At 37.9% G+C, this 5,837-nt stretch overlaps 1 long non-coding RNA gene across 1 annotated transcript; it reads left to right on the forward strand.

Moving 5' to 3' along the window:
- Positions 1-1,314: 1,314 nt before the first annotated feature.
- On the forward strand, positions 1,315-3,792 carry LOC145799124 (uncharacterized). Its single transcript, XR_014341142.1, has 4 exons — positions 1,315-1,841; positions 1,922-2,002; positions 2,080-2,129; positions 3,508-3,792. It is a non-coding gene; the product is annotated as an uncharacterized LOC145799124 (long non-coding RNA).
- Positions 3,793-5,837: the final 2,045 nt, after the last annotated feature.

Consider the following 5,837-nt stretch of genomic DNA (forward strand, 5'->3'; position numbering starts at 1 on the left):
GCCGATAACCTCATTCCCACGGCCAGTGGCCTTTTGATTCGGCCGGTGGAACTCCACTGCACTCAGAATGAATCTCAGAACAGTTCAGGAGACTTTCATAAATTTTAGAGGGGCAGGGCAATGTCAACAGAGGCAACAGTGCTATGGCAGCAAATTTCCGGGCGAGACGAGTCAAACTTGCATCATTCGCGCATCCCGAGGCGGGGGCTGTGGCCACCTTCCATTTGCATTTAATTTATTAATTAAATTTGAAGTTTTGTAATAATTAATTTAGTATTATTTATTCGGCCTGTAATATTTATTCAGACCCTCCGAGCGAGGGCAATTGTATAATAAGTGTGCGTGAGTGTGTGTATGTCCTCCAATCCTACGTCTTTCTTCCCTTTTATTTACACGCTTATGATGGTAAACTAGGGCATATTTAAATTAGCATACCTTATGCTATGCATGCGTGCATTCATACATTTGTCTTGCATGCACTGGGCTCGGCGCATCATTCTAACTGCATTTGTATTTCAATTCCAAATTGAATACGTGTTAGTTGTAGCATTTCACATGTCATTGTAGATTAGCCGAGCCTATCTTAGTTGCATTTTGCATGTGTTGCATTAGCCATCTTAAGATGAACTAGGATCATGCATATGATTACTAACTAGTTTTTGTTTTGGCTCGGAGTACTCGGTAAGCATTTATGCTTTAGCATGCCGCATGCGTGTGAGTGTTGCCATAACAGCATGATTACCATGAGGCTAGCTGCTTATGTGATATAACTGCTTGAATGCCTGTGGATGGAGGTTGAATTACTTAAATTGGAAAATTGCATTAAAACTGTGAGTTTTAAGCCCACTAGATAGTGGCAAAACCATCTTTTCTAAAAGCCCACTCGAGGGTGGCAAAACCTGCATTTTAGCCTACTTGCGAGTAGTAAACCATCTTCAAAACAAGCATGAAATGTTTTGCTCCAATTTAGGCGATTTGGTCTATACTTGTATGCTGTGCGCATCATATAGTAAATCTTGGTTAATAACCGGAATAAGAACACATAAAGTTTTCAAAACTAGATATCATGGTTAGTAGAGGCCGATCTTTGATCGGGCGAGCGAGGGTGCTCACGAAGTGACCTTCCCCAATCGTACCCAAGTTCTCGAGCCGAGGCAACTTTGGTGATGACGGACACGTGGCCTTTGGCACCGAGTCAGGGTTTCCTAAATTCCCCCTTAAAAAATATTTAGGTGGCGACTCTGTATCTGGCGAAGCAGTCCATGTTTGGCATTTCTTTTCTAAAAATCTGTTTTCTCAAAAACGATTTGCCGGATTTGGACTCTTTGGTTCAGATTAAGGACCGTGACACAAATCGAGTCCGAGCTGTAGCGGGGTCCCTCGCGGGCGCGTCTACAGATATGATTCATATTGGAAGCTAATTATTGAATTCAAAACTGCAGACTCAAATGAATAATTTGACGGAGCACATGGAGGGATCTTCTACTGACCCTATAGTATTACATGAGTAAATCTTCACACAAGTTATGGGCCCGGAACGACTTGGTTGTGTTCGGACATTTGGATTGGGACCATCATCCACTGATAATTTTGGAGGTAGATATGGACAGTCACAAGAGCAGAATCATATCTTCCAAACTCGAGCTCAAGAATAAGTTCAAGAGAAACTTCAATGGTATCAAATGCAGTTAGAGTCAAAGATGAATGACGTAATGGAGAAACAAATTCATACTATACATACAGATTTTCAGTCATGAATTGACTTTTTGGAATCTCAATTGCAAGCTGCGGGCGTGCCCGTTGCACCATCTATTGCACCCTCAAGCCCATTACATAAGCAGGTATTTCAACTATTTTAACTAGTTATTACTTTAAATTGCCCAGAGCTACTATACAACTTAAGCCTCTTATTGAATGATAGGTTGTGGAGTCACTTAGTAGTTATCCCACTGTTCGGCCAATGCCACATCAACAACAATCTCATACATTTTTATCCCAAGAGGTGAGCAATCATTTAACCAAAGCCTTTTTGACAATACAAACCTTATTAATTAAAATACTTGTTCTTATTAAATGTAGGTTCACCTTTCAAAGAAAAAGAAGAAGAAGAAGAAAGAACAACTAACAAGGTTAGTGAGGAGTTCGAATATTATTTGTTAACATTACTATATGCACATGTTTAGTTTTTCGTTTATTTCATTACTGTATGCATGCATACCAAATGATGCTCCACATATTCAACAAAACTTCAAGTCTTTTTATGATAAATTGAGATTATGACTTTTAAAATAGGCTCATCAGTATTAGTAAGTTGTAGGTTATTTATTTGCTTCCAAAGCAACTTGTCAACTTCCATGACAGTGTGTACATTCTGGACATGATATCGTGTGTGATGCTTATTATAGAATTGTACATATTGTTATTTTTCTTTGACTTCTATTGTATTAGTTCTTTCTATTTACCATTTTTTTTGGGGGGGGGGGGGGGTAGGTACGACCACTTGTCTTAACTGGTGATCAGATTGTTATCAATACTTCTGACAACTCATATATAGGTGAATTTTTGCTGCCTCATTTTGTCATTTTTGTAGACTAGCTTACTTTCGGTTTAGAACTAGTATTATTATTGAACTCCTCCCTTATATGGCATCTCTATTAGTTTATGAACAATTTGTGTAATGCTATTGTTGTAAACTTCTTGGTGATTGAATTTTACAAAAATAAACCTTAATATATTTCAATTACACTTTTAAAGCTTTTGTTGTTTGGTCTTGTTCTTAATTTCTTGTTTCATTTGATGATTCTACACTTGCATTTTTTGTTGTCAAAAAGTGCGATTTTTATGCAGTGCACTTAGTTGGATTTTCTTTTTATGTGGAATGCATGACTACCTCTGTTTAAACAGGGTTCTATTGTCTGGGTCCTTTCCTTTACTTCAATATCATAACCATTTTGACAAGATTTTCTTTTTTCATTGCTTCATTACACATCTGTATAAATTCTTTTCTATATTTGGTGGGTGGTTATATCTCCTCGGAAAACAATATTAATTTTAGTAGAATTGAGAAAGGAATATTGAAAGTTAAAGCATGGCTATCATGGCTTATATTAACCTATCTTCTTTGCAATTCGTAAACTGCCTCTTATTGTGATTCCAGTAATATACTCCCTTTTAGCCTACAAGTTTGTTTGTTTCATGGTTTACATTTTTTTAATTTCAGCCAATGGAGTTCTATTGTCATATATCCTATGTAAAGTTTTGGAAATTTGTAACCTTCCCATCATTGGGTTCTCGTAATAGTTTTACATTTTCCCTTTATTAAACTTTATAATTATTCTTATGTTGTGCATCCATACATGCCTTGCAGGATGTGGCTATTTACATTTTCCCTTTCTTAAACTTGATTATAAGTCTTATTCCTTTTTATGCGGTGAAGATGAGTAGTTGTGAACAAATACATGAGTCTGTTAATAATAGTTCATGTGCCCGATTTATCATTCCCTGCAGGTGCTTATGGGCATTATTTGCATGGATGTTTTGTGGAGCTCTAAAATTCAGTCTTTAATGTTTTGTTGAGATATAGGTTTTTTTGTTTTTGTTTTTATTGTTATGGTTGTTGTTTCTAAAGCTCTTCTCTTGATTTTATAAATGTTCAAAGTAAAAAATGCTTGAAGTCTTTGTCCATAACTAAGTTAATGCTGGGTAGTCTGGAAATTTTTATTTGCTTATTACTATGCTAACCAAGATTGTAAAAAATTGATGTAGAAGTTTTGTTAAAATCATATTTTTCTACTTGTCTAGTTAAATGTGTTATTTGACAGGTTTTCTTTTATTTTTTCGTTTTGTTGCATGATTTTGGTTTAGAATAATCATGCAATGCTTGCCTAAATTTAGTCAATATATTGAAATAGCAACAAAGCTTTATCTATATTATTGTCATTTTTCAGCTTTATCCATATTACAAGCATTTTTTTAGTTAAATCTAATAGAATTAAAAAATAATAATAATAAGAAGAAGAAAAAGAAGAAGCAATAATGAAATTTCTTCAAATGCCACTATAGTGCCAACGGTCATATTTTTAAAATAGGAAAAAAGATATCACAACGTTTTTAAAACGTCGCTAAATACTAGCATAACGCCATTTTAACATTATTCACCACATTTAGCGGTGTTTTTAAAAATGTCACCTATACTAATCTACCAACGTTTTTAAAGCGCCATAACGCTATAGCGACAACCGTGTCTTCGGCGTTTGGTACTAACCATTACAAAAAACAATTAGAAGAATTTTTTACACCTATAGTGGCTTTTTTTAAACGTTGCTAAATGTAGAATTTTCAGCAGTAAGGGAAGACTCCACCAAGGTGACAGTAACCTTTGAGACAAACTTTCCCTCCACAAATAGAGGCTAATGCTTGGCGCTGATAACAAGCCCCTAAATTCATCATTCGATCAGCGTTGATAGCAGGCCTCGAAGCTTACTAACTTGGCATTGATAGCAGGCCCCAAAGCTTATTGGTTGGAGCTAATAGCAGGCCCAGAAATACTAGTATACCGTGGTGACATCACGATGATGGGAGCAAGGAAACCCAAGAGTAAAGGACTCATTTTCCATTTACCTAGGTCATGGACTTACCTTGGTTGCACAGACAAGAACAAGGAAGCCCCCTTAGGCTTGGTACTAAGGCACAGCATGGCTGATATAAGAAGCTGGGGAGTTTGTGGTTAGGTGGCTAAGGGTGTAGGCTTCACTGAGGTCAACACAAAACATGGTTGATAGCAGGCTATGAAGTATTGAGAATGCATGTCTTGGCTAAACTGAACTGAGAAGGCAAGTGCAGTGGCAAACATTACAGTCGTAAGTACACTTATTGAGGTTCAAGCTAAGAAGGCAAGTTGCACTAGCAAACACTCTTGCTACAAGTGCACTTGCTAAGGCATCTGTACCAAATAAATAGCACATAGTACATGCAGAGGGACACATGGCACCTTCGCCTTGTAGTCTAAGGCAGAATATTCCATGTGATTCTTAGAGACACATGTCCTCACTTTATTTGACCACTTGGTATCCTATTGGTGCCAAATAAAAGCCTAAAAATAGGACCCATTTCCCAAGGTCCAAGAGGAATATTTTTAGAGATTTTGGGAGATGTTGCCCATCCGTGCACTGTCATTCTCTTCTCCTTGAACCACTTGCTCCACCCTTAGTCAATTACTCATTCTCTAATTTTCCCAGATTTTTGTTGACTCATTTCTCCAGCCATTCCAACCTTGTTGGACCATTAACATAGTTTTGCCTTTCTAATCACTCTCTTAATCACTGTTTACCTTGAACCCCCCTTACATTTTTGGTGACTTCGCTGGGGAGGCTACTTTGTTGATGATCTATACTATCAGTGGGTTGCACACTTCATCGAAAAAAATGGCAGAAGATGAAGTTCAGCTGCAACCACGACTGCAAAGTTCTTCTAATGGCAGAGCAGCACACGCTGAGGACCACAACCACAGTGTTGCAGTCAAAGCACTGTAGTCCATTCGGGATACGTAGAGAGAGATCCTGACAGCTTTGCAAACTCTCACCGAAGCTATTAGGGCCATGGCATCCATGGCAGCTCTAGTATAGGTATCTCCGCCTGTAGCAATCCCAAATCCAGTACCTAACCCTCTCCTTGAGAATTAGTCTCCGATCTATGTGTCTCCGACGGTACCTCAGGCGAATGGAATGACTACTAGTTCAGCTACCCAGGAGTAGACTAGTCCTTGCCAGCCCACTCACTTTGTCACTCTAACCGATGTCTAGGCTATGCTCAAGCAAGAGCGCAGCAAGAATTAGCAG

The sequence above is a fragment of the Camellia sinensis genome, chromosome 9, assembly GCF_055761805.1.
Source record: "Camellia sinensis isolate YWXY chromosome 9, ASM5576180v1, whole genome shotgun sequence".
Taxonomy (NCBI): Eukaryota; Viridiplantae; Streptophyta; class Magnoliopsida; order Ericales; family Theaceae; genus Camellia; species Camellia sinensis.